The 16,932-nt window shown below is 34.2% G+C and overlaps 1 protein-coding gene across 4 annotated transcripts in view; it reads right to left on the bottom strand.

Annotated features, from left to right (window-relative positions):
* Tpst (tyrosylprotein sulfotransferase) overlaps nt 1-16,932 on the bottom strand; it is a 92,617-nt gene that overhangs the window by 57,881 nt on the left and 17,804 nt on the right. The window contains exons 1-2 of one of the 4 annotated variants that reach the window (XM_070313191.1): nt 4,199-4,471; nt 3,240-3,644 (exon numbers count right to left, since the gene is read on the bottom strand). The exons of 2 other annotated variants lie outside the window; for them this stretch is intronic. The gene's annotated coding sequence lies outside the window, so the exon portion shown is untranslated. Of the gene's footprint in view, nt 1-3,239; nt 3,645-4,198; nt 4,472-16,932 lie in introns of those variants that run through there. One more of the 4 variants, XM_070313192.1, reaches the window with a different exon arrangement.

Genomic DNA, 16,932 nt, shown 5'->3' with positions numbered 1-16,932 from the left:
ACGTGTATAAAATTTCGTGATAGTCGTAATTCGTGAAACATTCACCCTCGGGCTTTCCCGCCAAATTTAACAGCTTTTACAAGGTCCTTCAATCTTAAGGACACAAGTATGCTTTTACTACGGGTGATCAATGACACTTTAGTTGATCACCTGTGACACGACAATTGACTTTAATTCCCCCGATTCGTAACATCTGTTTCATTTCTTATTCATCTTAATCGTGCTACATGCACGTTAAAATATAAAAAGCTGCCGCTATATTTTTTATTTTTTATTTTAATATCAATTTTCCTCTTGTCTCGTATCTTAATATCTGTTTTTTTAATTTCGCGTTGATATACTTTGTGTTTCGTTTATATGAAAATACAAGAAGAAATGGGAAAACAGAAGATAAAAATCGACAATTACTTTCGGTGCAAAATAAATCAAGAAATCGTAGAATAAAAAATTTATTATTTTATACCTTAATATCGATATTTCTGTCTTACGTATTGATATTTTTTCTTTTTCTAATTTTGCGTTGATATACTTTGTGTTTGGTTTATATGAAGATAGAAAAAAGAAACCCATATTAAGTTAGCCCCTCCACCAACGCCAAATTAAATCAAATACATCAAATAATTTAGTGCTAATTATGTGCTAATTAGTTGCCGTAGTCCGAATTTTGTTGCTCAAACCGTTTAGCAGGAATTTACATTCAAAGTGGGGGGTGCTAGCTTGACATTAAGCCAGCCCCCCCCCATAGTGAAAAAAATATATATAAAGCTCGAATCAAAAAATAAAATACACTAGAATTTGTTGCTATTTTGTTGCTCTAAAATAACATAAAAATATTTTTAAAAAAGTATATTATTTAATTAATACCACTATATACTCAGTCTCGCCGCGCCGTACCATTCACTTGCGCGAAGTAAAAGTAAATAAAAAAATGTATCGCTCGCATGTATTTGGTACTGAAATAATCTGTGGACAATATACTGTCGAAATATATGAGAAACTGAATTTGCTGCTCGTCTTAAAGTATTAAAAATCGATACTTTGTCGCCGCGGACCCTATACGACGCGCTATTATATTATATACACTAACTAAAAGAATTTGTTGCTCGCATGTTTTTGGTATTAAAATAATCTGTGGACGATGTACTATCGAAATATATAAGAAACTGAATTTGTTGCTCGTCTTAAAGTATTAAAAATCGATACTTTGTCGCCGCGGACCCTATACGACACGCTATTATATTATATAAACTAACTAAAAGAATTTGTTGCTCGCATGTTTTTGGTATTAAAATAATCTGTGTACAATATACTATCGAAATATATAAGAAACTGAATTTGTTGCTCCTCTTGCTTTTTTAAGAATGACGCGTTAAAGATATATGTTAAGATTACAGAGTGATCAGAGTTAAATAAAATGTAATCGTATTAATGATGATTTCGAATGCTAATAAAATAGTAAAATTAATGCGCTCAACGATTATAATTATGAAATCATTAATAATCATCAATGATGAATAATAGAAATAATCAAGGCAAAGATAATATGGTCAGTTTTAATTCTAAATATTTATATGATTATCAGATTATAAATAATTAATCAAAAAACAACTCGATTTTTCAATATCATCGTTTCCATAAATTAAAAAATAAATTGACACGCATATTGTTAATTTCGTTAATGCACATGTTTGATAATTTTCATTCTCTAAAAATGACGCGTTAAGGATGTTAAGATTACAGAGTGATCAGAGTTAAATAAAATGTAATCGTATTAATGATGATTTCGAATGCTAATAAAATAGTAAAATTAATGCGCTCAATGATTATAATTATGAAATCATCAGTAATCATCAATGACGAATAATAGAAATAATCAAGGCAAAAATAATATGGTCAGTTTTAATTCTAAATATTTATATGATTAATTTTGTTAATGCACATGTTTGATAATTTTCATTCTCTAAAAATGACGCGTTAAAGATGTTAAGATTACAGAGTGATCAGAGTTAAATAAAATGTAATCGTATTAATGATGATTTCGAATGCTAATAAAATAGTAAAATTAATGCGCTCAACGATTATAATTATGAAATCATTAATAATCATCAATGATGAATAATAGAAATAATCAAGGCAAAGATAATATGGTCAGTTTTAATTCTAAATATTTATATGATTATCAGATTATAAATAATTAATCAAAAAACAACTCGATTTTTCAATATCATCGTTTCCATAAATTAAAAAATAAATTGACACGCATATTGTTAATTTCGTTAATGCACATGTTTGATAATTTTCATTCTCTAAAAATGACGCGTTAAGGATGTTAAGATTACAGAGTGATCAGAGTTAAATAAAATGTAATCGTATTAATGATGATTTCGAATGCTAATAAAATAGTAAAATTAATGCGCTCAATGATTATAATTATGAAATCATCAGTAATCATCAATGACGAATAATAGAAATAATCAAGGCAAAAATAATATGGTCAGTTTTAATTCTAAATATTTATATGATTAATTTTGTTAATGCACATGTTTGATAATTTTCATTCTCTAAAAATGACGCGTTAAAGATGTTAAGATTACAGAGTGATCAGAGTTAAATAAAATGTAATCGTATTAATGATGATTTCGAATGCTAATAAAATAGTAAAATTAATGCGCTCAACGATTATAATTATGAAATCATTAATAATCATCAATGATGAATAATAGAAATAATCAAGGCAAAGATAATATGGTCAGTTTTAATTCTAAATATTTATATGATTATCAGATTATAAATAATTAATCAAAAAACAACTCGATTTTTCAATATCATCGTTTCCATAAATTAAAAAATAAATTGACACGCATATTGTTAATTTCGTTAATGCACATGTTTGATAATTTTCATTCTCTAAAAATGACGCGTTAAGGATGTTAAGATTACAGAGTGATCAGAGTTAAATAAAATGTAATCGTATTAATGATGATTTCGAATGCTAATAAAATAGTAAAATTAATGCGCTCAATGATTATAATTATGAAATCATCAGTAATCATCAATGACGAATAATAGAAATAATCAAGGCAAAAATAATATGGTCAGTTATAATTCTAAATATTTATACATGAGCTATAAATCATTAATAAAAAAAAAAAAAACCCCCCGATTTTTCAATACTATTGTTTCCATAAACTAAAAATTATATTGACAATTTTAAATGTTTAATAATAAATTCTACTGACCGACCGATGCACCGCCCTTGCATGTCTCACTTCTTTCCGCATCTGGTCATCGCGAGATCCTTTCCGTTTCCGGTTGCTCCCTTCGCTTCAAATTGAGACGAGACAGTCTATCAATTTGTCCACTCGTGCACAATCACTATTCTCATAATCACTATTTCACTCGTAGTCCAAAATCCGCCATATGCAATGACGCGGTAAAATTATTTCCATGCCGATTATAAACATGAAAGAACATATAATCGCGTATTAATAAATGGACGGAGACGATTTTCCGTGATTCTAATCGACATTCCCGATACTCACGACATCCACTTTATACACGGGATAAACTTGTGATGGATAAAAAAAGGCGAGAAATACGGAAAGAATATTTCAATCTCGCACGCTAACGCAATACGACGGTTACTGTAACGGTTACGGAAAATTTAGGCAGGTTGAGTAGTAGTAGATGGGGAGGGGGGGACGCGTCGTCGAATATCCGTTCCAGGAAAAGGAGCGAGCGCGTCTCTTCCAAGAAATAAACCGTACGCGAAGAATCCTGCGCGAGATAAATGAAACTAGCTCGAGCGACGCTCTTTTGCGATCTCGATTTATGAAATTGTGAATATAACTCTGAAAAAAGGATTACATTTGAAAACAATATTAAAGAATATTAAAGCAGAAACGTGTGGAACGCGACGCGCTTATATTTTCAACGCAATATTATTATATACGACAGCGAGTAAATTATTTCAGCGCCTAAAAATATGTTAAATAATGTATTCATCGATCGTTGTATCGTATTATAAAGTCGATATATCAAAACTACAAATTACTCTCGATTCGGATATTTCGAATATTCGTTCGGATGCGAAATTCATTTTCGATAGATAAAAGATGCGTGGGAAAAATCTTGTCGTTTGCGAGTATATATATATCGAAAGATGCCTTAATCACGATTACACGGGTTAATATATTACACTCGGATAATCGCCTGTTATTCGATACAAGACCCCCCCGACACTCGTTCGTACGCGGATCTCACTTTCGACGGATAAAAAGACGCGAGAAACACGGAGCGCGACCGTAATACGTCTTGAGACTCGCGCTTGTGGGAAGGGACTGACACGATTACGGAAAATTTAGGCTGGATGGGTAGGTGAGGAGAGGGGAGGACCGCGTCGCCGAACGTCTCGGTACAAAAGCGTTCAAAAAAGTTGGATGTAAACATTCAGATATAAACAAAGAAGCGCGGCTCGAGAGAAAGAGATAGAGAGAGAGCTTATAATACAAAATCTCGATCAATTTTCATGGCGAAACGATAATACAACGAGAATAATCGTTGAATAGAATGTGTAAGATTCGAGGAGGAATATATCTGAAAAGCAGCTCACACACCACATATGAACATTCCTAATAAAATATTCTTATTTAAGAGGAAAAAAAAATGTGTTCGGTTAGTCGACAGTTAGTCGACTAATTTTACACGTCAGGTTTAATAATATTCATGGTTGTAAAATTGACCAATCACGGTCATTCGATTCTTGATTGGTGATTGGTTAGTTTTAAAACTATGGATGTTACTGAAATCCAATTAAGGGTGACGTGTCAACGTTAATCGATGTCTCTGAAATGCCGCGAGAAACCACGAGTACCAACAGCTAAATGAGAAATTTTACAATTGATGAAGCTTCGCGTCGCGTTTTTCACACGTTTTGTATTTCAATATACTTTAATATTCTTTTAAAATATATGATTCTTCTTCAATTATATGTATAATTTCGCCAGAAAATAATCGCGAGATTGCAAAAGTATCGCTCGAGCTTCGTTATCTTATCCTTGTTCGTATCGCGAAGGTTTTTTGGCGCACGATTTTTTTCTCGCAAAAAACTCGCTCGCTCCTGTTCTTGGAAGAGATATTCGACGACATTCCCCTCCCCTCCCCCACCTATCCGTCCAGCCTAAATTTTCCGTAACGCTCTTCACACAAGCGCAATTATCGAGACGTATTATTTGTTGCTATTTTGTTGCTCTAAAATAACATAAAAATATTTTTAAAAAAGTATATTATTTAATTAATACCACTATATACTCAGTCTCGCCGCGCCGTACCATTCACTTGCGCGAAGTAAAAGTAAATAAAAAAATGTATCGCTCGCATGTATTTGGTACTAAAATAATCTGTGGACGATGTACTATCGAAATATATAAGAAACTGAATTTGTTGCTCGTCTTAAAGTATTAAAAATCGATACTTTGTCGCCGCGGACCCTATACGACGCGCTCTTATATAAGATGAAAAATTTATTATTTTGTATTTCGCTATCGTTTTTTTTTTTTTGCATTGACATACTTTGCGTTTCGTTTATATTAAGATACAAGAAAAGATAAAAGATAACGTTGTCAAAAAGAAAAAATTACTCTCGGTACGAAATAAATGAAGAAATCGCGGAATAAAAAATTTAGACGGAATACATAAATTTCATGAGTCTGATAAGATCCGGAGTTCCGAAACACCCTGTATATTTTGGCGAATGCACGGCGCGCCGTCTCGGATATTTCGCCCGTGAATCGATCGGACATTTTGACAACAGAGTAAGCTAATCGGCGAATTAGCGATATGACTCTGCGAAGGACGTCCCGGAGATGGGACAACCGGAGGATTCGAGTTATGCGACGTCCGTGCGACAGTAATGGCGCATACAGCTGACGACGTTAATAGAAGGATTTCGGGATCGAGCATCCTCTCTACCTCCGTTCGTCGGACTAATTAACCTCGTTATATCGCCGGACCGACAGGACGCTATTCCTGTTCCCGATGTAACGCTCGTCGCACCTCCGTACAAACCGACGACCCTCGCCGAGCAAGTTTAATTAATCTAATGATGGTCTCCGTAGCATCCTTGAGTGACCGATGCAACCCGACGTAATACCGAGTGTGCTTCTACAGTGTTATCCTTCGAGCGATATGAGATGGATTTTTCTTGTCAAGGAAAATATTGATCGTTTGAGTTAAACATTGGAAAAAAATCTGAAACCATATTTCTTCTCGTGCTTAATATTTTCGCCGAATAAAAATCGGCTCCGGAGAAACCGGTCGTTTAAAAATAAAAACGGTAAGAAATGGAAAATATATTATACATATATCGTTGCAACTTGACATGAGCTCTGTGAAATTTAGAGCTTTTTTTTTCTTTTTTTTTCCCCCAAAAAATATACAGATGGAATTAAATGTTTTTGTTCGATTCTATAAATAAATATCGAGAAATGAAAACGCAAACTGGATCTCGCTAAAAATCTAGCCCAGAGGAGATCAGAGGTCATAGGTCAATGATACACCGAGTAAAAGAAATTGTTAACTCGATTAAATTCGTCCAATTAATTGCTATTTCTTTAATTGAAATACTTAAATATTTTAAGTCAAATACGACATGTTAAATAATTAAATCTAACGTGAGGTATATTTGATTTAAATAGTTAAATATTTCAATTAAGGAAATACAAAGAAATAGTAATTAGTTGGAGGAATTTAGTCAAATTAACAACTTTTTCTTCTCAGTGTAACTTTAGTTTCTCCGCGATGCATCTGTTATCGAACGAATGTTTCCGTTATCGCGTGTCACAGCTGACGATCGATGAATTTCATCGAAATACGAAATGCAGTTACACATAAATTGTATTTATTCAATGTTCGATGAACGTTTCGAAAATTCGACAAGATTTTATTTCCGTCCAGCAAAACGAAATCCGTACAATTCGATATATCCGATCTATCATTTTAATCAAAATGATCAAGTATCAAAAAAAAGGGTAAAGTATTTCCATCGCGAACAGCCTATCAACGTGTACAAGATAATCCGTTATCGGAGTGAATACTAAGCTTTTAAAAAAAAAGAAAAAATCCACTGAATAATATTCGAAGATTAAATTAAATTATTGTTAATTATTATTAATTAAAATTTAAACAATATTCAAAGATGTGAAATGACAATTTTTATTTTTATTATTTTATTGGGAAATTGCCACTAACGTGTACGATATCGACGAGTAGAAGGGAATCAGAGCGTTTCAAAGATAACGAAAAGTTCACAATACGTATCGCCTGAACGGAAGACATCAACCGGAAGTAACTCCGCCTCGATCAGGTGCCTCGTCATACTGTTCATTACTTATCGATCAGCCAACGAAATTGAATTTAGCGAGAAAAAAATGATCGACGGGGAAAGCGGGGAAGAAAAGAGGAAGTGTTTCAAGATGCCAAGAGCAAAAGGAGAAGAGAGTGCACCGGCGATGAGGGGAAAAGCCGGGGAAGGGTGTGAAAGGAACGATGGATTGAACGAGAACTCGGGATATCACGGGAGTCGCCGATCGAGAAGCGGAACGAGGAGAGGAGAGGAGAGAAACACGAATCTAACGTATCCGCTCGCGGAATTTACCGCATTTTAGCAGCAGCGAGCGAGCTGAACCTCTAATATCATCGACACCAGGATTCCAATTAGCCACTTTAGCCATTTCCCGACTCGCGAGATCGAATTCCATCTAGACTTTCGTCTCGACCTTCTTCGCGAGACGTCTCGTCGATCCTCGAGGAGGAAACTTTATATCCTCGATTACGTCCAACATGTATATATATATATATATGTCAAATGCTTATTTAGAAATTCGACGATCATTCTCGATAATGTTTCACTAATATTTTGAATTAACACACGATTAATATTTCTAATTCATACGATGATAATAATTTTCATTATTTTCATTACTCGTCTTTTTTTCAAACAAAAATATATACACTCACGTTTTTGGAAAATCTATTTAAAAAAAAAAAAAAAGAAAAAAAGTGCTCGTTTCTCGAAAATACCCTCAATTCCATAAACATTAGAGTTATAAACGACTTGAAGCACAAAATTAATGTAACTTTACGCAGTTAAACGCGCTAACAAACTTATGTAATTTAGCAGATATCAGATCCATGAACTTGTGAGCGAACCATCAATTTTGTCTCCCCCCCTCTCTCTCTCATTTTTCCTACAATAAATAAAGTTTAGTGTCAGAAAAGCGATATTGCGCTCTCGAAACGACAAATCGAAAACCAAAACAATCTATAGATAATTTTATCGAATCGCAAAAGCATTACGAGCTTTGTCATCGTCGTTGCATCGAATCCTTCTCGTATTGACTTATTCTCTCTCTCTCTCTCTCTCTCAGGGGAAATGAAATTCCAGCGAATGAAATTCTCTCGATGATGCGATTTCTCACGTGCGACGGAGTGCAATCGTTACATGTTCACGTAAGATAATAGAATATCGAGCTTCCAATTCGCGTATGTATTCGCGCGATATTCCTTTCTTCTCCCGTTAGTTTCTCTTCTCGTCCAATACGGGTTCTCTTTCTACGACGATATTTCGCTTTCGACGTTCTCGCGCGATAACAAGGTGTTGCTGCATTTCTTTTGTCTCGTGTGTTCCTCTTTCTCTCTCTCTCTATATATATATATATATGTTTCCCCCCCCCCCCCTATTTTCTCGATGATACTACTTCTCTGTGTCAGTCCTCGACTTCCTCAACTCCGTCTTATGCGAGAATGCTCTCCCCTCTGTTTCGCGTCTTGTGCGTCCGTCTCTCGTGCGAAACGAGCTTCCCTCTCGTCGGCGAAAAAAAATCCATCTTCACTGTGTGACGCTGAAGAAACCCGCGACACGAGGTAATCCTTCATCGTATAATGTCACGGGAACTGGCGGGATCGCACACGGCGTGATACGAGATGGGAAAAGAGCACCTTGTCAAGTAATATAAATGAAATTGCGGGGCGCGTGATTGCGTAATTAATGTGACATAATTGCATTTTGCACATCTTAAACATATATATCTTTTCACCAAGGAATATAAGATATACATTTTGAGATACGTATATACCTTACATATGGACATGAGTTATATCTTCCTCGCAAAGTATATTTTGTAATTTATATCTGTCCGTGTACAATTTTACTGTTTTTCTTTCTAATTTATACAAGTAAAATGTCTTCTCAAATCTTGTAAAAAAAATTGAATTCTGAATTTTTCCAAATAATAAATACCCTTATAAGTAAAAATGTAATTGGAAAAAAAGAAATGTCTAATTCTTTTCTCCAAAATTTTGTCTTTTTTTAGTTATTTAATATCTTTATATTTCTATATATACTGCAAATTGATTTTTCATTATTTTCAACTTTTTAGATGATAGATTTGAATTAAGCAATATTAATCTTAATGTAGCTCGCATTCCAATTGGCTATATTAGTTACGTAATTGCTATTTTTAATTAGATTAAATGCTCCGAAAACAAATCAAAATTAAACTTGAATAAATTGTATTTGTTGTAGATGCAAAAATACAGTTCGTAATTTTTAAAAATGCACTTTAGTTAATATTCTAAATAACACTTTAATCATAATTCGCCGCAACAGTCTCATTAATTCATTAAAATTACTTTAAAAAAAAAAAACCTAGTTTTTTTATTATGTTAACAACAAAAAATATAAAGAAAAATAATATATCTTAAAAAATAATGAAATTTTGCATCTCTGTTTATAAGCAATGTCTACTCGTTTAGGCGAATTATTTATACCGGCACTGGTATGGATAAAATTCGCGGGACGCGGGACGCGCGACGTAACGAACAAACTTAAACCATACGTTGTTGACAGATGAATTTAGCGTAAAACACCCGAGAGCGAGAGAGAAAGGGGAAAAGGAGGGAGGGGAGGGGGGGAGGGGTTTCGGGATGCCTCTCGCGCGCATACGTTGTCGCATCGTCTGTTCATTCGGGCTCGTTAAACATCGTTAGCAAGGACCGCCCGTTCCCTTGTCGGCGAAGCCGGCATGCGGTGAGCCGCAAAAACCGCGAAACGCGCGCGACAAAACTGTCACAGGACCGCAGCCTTATCGGCGGTAGCGGCCACCCCTCTATCCCCCCTCCTTTGTTCCCCGTCCATCTCTCCGCGCCATCGCTGACGGGTATCTCGTAACAGCTTGTAATAGTAATAATTGCGTTTAACGCTCGCAGGTTAGTCAGAGAAAGCCGCGCCACTTGCCTTTCGCAGATGGAAAAGCGAAAAAGTATCTCCTCGCTCTCTCTCTCTCTCTCTCTCGTAACGAGGATAATTTGAAAGAGAAGAAGACTTATTAACGCGCTATGTGTGGTAATAATTATACGGGCTGTTACAAAGTTAAACGATCAAATTTGATCAGCATGCTCTGCGAAGTACAAGTTCGCTCGCGATGCAAGAGCGAAATTATTAGATTTTTTTTATTTTTATTTTTTTTTAATTATTATTATTATTATTATTATTATTATTATATTCTCTGAATGTCTCTTCATAAAGTTTTAAAAAGAAATATTTGAGAAATTCTCAACTCGGATTTTCAAGTTTTTCTATACGACTGAGAGATCTGAGGATTGATGCGGCACAACTCCTCGTAGAAGGGCGGTTGGTTATTTTGAGTAACAATAAGTACCTCTTCCCCGGCGACACGCTCAACTTGGGGCGGCTGGCGCCCGTTCCGAAGTGCGGGTGGTGTCGTCTCGTTTGCAGCCACGGAGGCTCGCAATCATTGCACCGCAAATTGCCTCGCAAACGTCGCGGGACGTCTCTGTAATCTCGCCGGGAAGTACACGGTCGTGTACTCGTCGTGTCCGTCGCGTTACGGAGGGAGAGGGGTGGGATCGTAAAATACGCGACACACGAATACACACAGGCGCGCATAGATTTAGGAGAGAGAGAGAGAGAGAGAGAGAGAGAGAGAGAATCTCTTGTCAAATCCCGCCTACTACGATTTACTCGTTGATAGTTTTCGATGTAACGAGTTACCCCGCTGTTAAACGATAACGATAGAGAGCCCTTGATAAATTTAGCACCCTTCGACTCTATAACTTTCAATGTTAAAGATCTTCATGTTGAAACGTCGAGCTTTAACATATCGCTCGAGTGAACTGTACTTTAAGTAGAACAGCGACGTTTATACGTGTATGTATAACTCGAAGCAAACTTTTATATACATTTCAGAGTTTATTAAAAAAGAAAAGAAAAAAAAGTTCGCAATAAGGGTTTTTTTTTTTTTTTACGCCAGAATGAGAAAGTAATCTATTCGTAACGCATATTGCTAAGATTTGTAATATTTTTGCCATATCTATCTTTTGTTATCATAAATAATAATGGACGATTATTCATTTCTTTTTAATTTTCGCAAATAAACAAATATATTAACTATTTTATCTTTATTTATATTTTACTCAAAGTATCTTGATATAAGGTATAATAACGATTCATTCATATTATTTGACAAGAGTTTTGCGAAAATTGGTTCGCTAACTATAATAAAGTAAAAAATATAAATAAAAAAAAAAGTATAAAAACGTCGCAATAAGTATTTTTTTACGCCAGAGTGAGAAAGTTAATTATCCGTAATGCATACTCTTAAGATTTATATTTATAATATTTTTTGCCATATTTATATATTTTATTATCATAAATTAGTTGTATATGGACAATCGTTCGATTTTAATTTTTGCGAATAAACAAATATGTTAACTATTTTATCTTCACGAGAGTATCTTGGTATAAGATATAACAATTCATTCATATTATTCGACAAGAGTTTTGCGAAAATTCTCCACAAGTGTAGTTCGCTAACTATAATCAGGTACTGTGTTCCTCGAGTATTTGGAGAGAATAGTACCCATATTAAGTTAGCCCCCCCACCAACGCCAAATTAAATCAAATACATAAAATAATTTAGTGCTAATTATGTGCTAATTAGTTGCCGTAGTCCGAATTTTGTTGCTCAAACCGTTTAGCAGGAATTTACATTCAAAGTGGGGGGTGCTAGCTTGACATTAAGCCAGCCCCCCCCATAGTGAAAAAAATATATATACAGCTCGAATCAAAAAATAAAATACACTAGAATTTGTTGCTAATTTGTTGCTCTAAAATAACATAAAAATATTTTAAAAAAAGTATATTATTTAATTAATACCACTATATACTCAGTCTCGCCGCGCCGTACCATTCACTTGCGCGAAGTAAAAGTAAATAAAAAAATGTATTGCTCGCATGTATTTGGTACTAAAATACTCTGTGGACGATGTACTATCGAAATATATAAGAAACTGAATTTGTTGCTCGTCTTAAAGTATTAAAAATCGATACTTTGTCGCCGCGGACCCTATATGACGCACTTTCCTAATATATAAACTAACTAAAAGAATTTGTTGCTCGCATGTTTTTGGTATTAAAATAATCTGTGGACGATGTACTACCGAAATATATAAGAAACTGAATTTGTTGCTCGTCTTAAAGTATTAAAAATCGATACTTTGTCGCCGCGGACCCTATACGACGCGCTCTTATATTATATAAATTAACTAAAAGAATTTGTTGCTCGCATGTTTTTGGTATTAAAATAATCTGTGGACGATGTACTATCGAAATATATAAGAAACTGAATTTGTTGCTCCTCTTAAAGTATTAAAAATCGATACTTTGTCGCCGCGGACCCTATATGATGCGCTTTCCTAATATATAAACTAACTAAAAGAATTTGTTGCTCGCATGTTTTTGGTATTAAAATAATCTGTGGACGATGTACTACCGAAATATATAAGAAACTGAATTTGTTGCTCGTCTTAAAGTATTAAAAATCGATACTTTGTCGCCGCGGACCCTATACGACGCGCTCTTATATTATATAAATTAACTAAAAGAATTTGTTGCTCGCATGTTTTTGGTATTAAAATAATCTGTGGACGATGTACTATCGAAATATATAAGAAACTGAATTTGTTGCTCCTCTTAAAGTATTAAAAATCGATACTTTGTCGCCGCGGACCCTATATGACGCGCTTTCCTAATATATAAACTAACTAAAAGAATTTGTTGCTCGCATGTTTTTGGTATTAAAATAATCTGTGGACGATGTACTACCGAAATATATAAGAAACTGAATTTGTTGCTCGTCTTAAAGTATTAAAAATCGATACTTTGTCGCCGCGGACCCTATACGACGCGCTCTTATATTATATAAATTAACTAAAAGAATTTGTTGCTCGCATGTTTTTGGTATTAAAATAATCTGTGGACGATGTACTATCGAAATATATAAGAAACTGAATTTGTTGCTCCTCTTAAAGTATTAAAAATCGATACTTTGTCGCCGCGGACCCTATATGACGCGCTTTCCTAATATATAAACTAACTAAAAGAATTTGTTGCTCGCATGTTTTTGGTATTAAAATAATCTGTGGACGATGTACTATCGAAATATATAAGAAACTGAATTTGTTGCTCCTCTTAAAGTATTAAAAATCGATACTTTGTCGCCGCGGACCCTATACGACGCGCTCTTATATTATATAAATTAACTAAAAGAATTTGTTGCTCGCATGTTTTTGGTATTAAAATAATCTGTGGACGATGTACTATCGAAATATATAAGAAACTGAATTTGTTGCTCGTCTTAAAGTATTAAAAATCGATACTTTGTCGCCGCGGACCCTATACGACGCGCTCTTATATTATATAAATTAACTAAAAGAATTTGTTGCTCGCATGTTTTTGGTATTAAAATAATCTGTGGACGATGTACTATCGAAATATATAAGAAACTGAATTTGTTGCTCCTCTTAAAGTATTAAAAATCGATACTTTGTCGCCGCGGACCCTATATGACGCGCTTTCCTAATATATAAACTAACTAAAAGAATTTGTTGCTCGCATGTTTTTGGTATTAAAATAATCTGTGGACGATGTACTACCGAAATATATAAGAAACTGAATTTGTTGCTCGTCTTAAAGTATTAAAAATCGATACTTTGTCGCCGCGGACCCTATACGACGCGCTCTTATATTATATAAATTAACTAAAAGAATTTGTTGCTCGCATGTTTTTGGTATTAAAATAATCTGTGGACGATGTACTATCGAAATATATAAGAAACTGAATTTGTTGCTCCTCTTAAAGTATTAAAAATCGATACTTTGTCGCCGCGGACCCTATATGACGCGCTTTCCTAATATATAAACTAACTAAAAGAATTTGTTGCTCGCATGTTTTTGGTATTAAAATAATCTGTGGACGATGTACTATCGAAATATATAAGAAACTGAATTTGTTGCTCCTCTTAAAGTATTAAAAATCGATACTTTGTCGCCGCGGACCCTATACGACGCGCTCTTATATTATATAAATTAACTAAAAGAATTTGTTGCTCGCATGTTTTTGGTATTAAAATAATCTGTGGACGATGTACTATCGAAATATATAAGAAACTGAATTTGTTGCTCCTCTTAAAGTATTAAAAATCGATACTTTGTCGCCGCGGACCCTATATGACGCGCTTTCCTAATATATAAACTAACTAAAAGAATTTGTTGCTCGCATGTTTTTGGTATTAAAATAATCTGTGGACGATGTACTACCGAAATATATAAGAAACTGAATTTGTTGCTCGTCTTAAAGTATTAAAAATCGATACTTTGTCGCCGCGGACCCTATACGACGCGCTCTTATATTATATAAATTAACTAAAAGAATTTGTTGCTCGCATGTTTTTGGTATTAAAATAATCTGTGGACGATGTACTATCGAAATATATAAGAAACTGAATTTGTTGCTCCTCTTAAAGTATTAAAAATCGATACTTTGTCGCCGCGGACCCTATATGACGCGCTTTCCTAATATATAAACTAACTAAAAGAATTTGTTGCTCGCATGTTTTTGGTATTAAAATAATCTGTGGACGATGTACTACCGAAATATATAAGAAACTGAATTTGTTGCTCGTCTTAAAGTATTAAAAATCGATACTTTGTCGCCGCGGACCCTATACGACGCGCTCTTATATTATATAAATTAACTAAAAGAATTTGTTGCTCGCATGTTTTTGGTATTAAAATAATCTGTGGACGATGTACTATCGAAATATATAAGAAACTGAATTTGTTGCTCCTCTTAAAGTATTAAAAATCGATACTTTGTCGCCGCGGACCCTATATGACGCGCTTTCCTAATATATAAACTAACTAAAAGAATTTGTTGCTCGCATGTTTTTGGTATTAAAATAATCTGTGGACGATGTACTATCGAAATATATAAGAAACTGAATTTGTTGCTCCTCTTAAAGTATTAAAAATCGATACTTTGTCGCCGCGGACCCTATATGACGCGCTTTCCTAATATATAAACTAACTAAAAGAATTTGTTGCTCGCATGTTTTTGGTATTAAAATAATCTGTGGACAATATACTACCGAAATATATAAGAAACTGAATTTGTTGCTCGTCTTAAAGTATTAAAAATCGATACTTTGTCGCCGCGGACCCTATATGACGCACTTTCCTAATATATAAACTAACTAAAAGAATTTGTTGCTCGCATGTTTTTGGTATTAAAATAATCTGTGGACGATGTACTATCGAAATATATAAGAAACTGAATTTGTTGCTCGTCTTAAAGTATTAAAAATCGATACTTTGTCGCCGCGGACCCTATACGACGCGCTCTTATATTATATAAATTAACTAAAAGAATTTGTTGCTCGCATGTTTTTGGTATTAAAATAATCTGTGGACGATGTACTATCGAAATATATAAGAAACTGAATTTGTTGCTCCTCTTAAAGTATTAAAAATCGATACTTTGTCGCCGCGGACCCTATATGACGCGCTTTCCTAATATATAAACTAACTAAAAGAATTTGTTGCTCGCATGTTTTTGGTATTAAAATAATCTGTGGACAATATACTACCGAAATATATAAGAAACTGAATTTGTTGCTCGTCTTAAAGTATTAAAAATCGATACTTTGTCGCCGCGGACCCTATATGACGCGCTTTCCTAATATATAAACTAACTAAAAGAATTTGTTGCTCGCATGTTTTTGGTATTAAAATAATCTGTGGACAATATACTACCGAAATATATAAGAAACTGAATTTGTTGCTCGTCTTAAAGTATTAAAAATCGATACTTTGTCGCCGCGGACCCTATATGACGCACTTTCCTAATATATAAACTAACTAAAAGAATTTGTTGCTCGCATGTTTTTGGTATTAAAATAATCTGTGGACGATGTACTATCGAAATATATAAGAAACTGAATTTGTTGCTCGTCTTAAAGTATTAAAAATCGATACTTTGTCGCCGCGGACCCTATACGACGCGCTTTCCTAATATATAAACTAACTAAAAGAATTTGTTGCTCGCATGTTTTTGGTATTAAAATAATCTGTGGACAATATACTACCGAAATATATAAGAAACTGAATTTGTTGCTCGTCTTAAAGTATTAAAAATCGATACTTTGTCGCCGCGGACCCTATATGACGCGCTTTCCTAATATATAAACTAACTAAAAGAATTTGTTGCTCGCATGTTTTTGGTATTAAAATAATCTGTGGACGATGTACTATCGAAATATATAAGAATCTATAAAAAAGAAGGAACGCGAGATAGTCGTGCGCGACGCGGATCCGATGTCAAAACAAAACGTGCCTTTATCTACTTTCAGACGATACAAAGCGCTGCTGAACATTTCGCACGATGACATGAAAAGGCTTCTCTTTTCAAGAAACATATATACTTCATATTGGCGTAAGACACTGCTATGTCTTTTTATATATATACATATATGCAAAACTGTTTGAAATTAGTACTCTGAATTGATACCACTGCT

The sequence above is a fragment of the Polyergus mexicanus genome, unplaced genomic scaffold, assembly GCF_030449975.1.
Source record: "Polyergus mexicanus isolate NDT 795.1 unplaced genomic scaffold, iyPolMexi1.0 SCAF_23, whole genome shotgun sequence".
NCBI classification, from domain to species: domain Eukaryota; kingdom Metazoa; phylum Arthropoda; class Insecta; order Hymenoptera; family Formicidae; genus Polyergus; species Polyergus mexicanus.
This window is presented reverse-complemented; position numbering and strand designations above follow the sequence as displayed.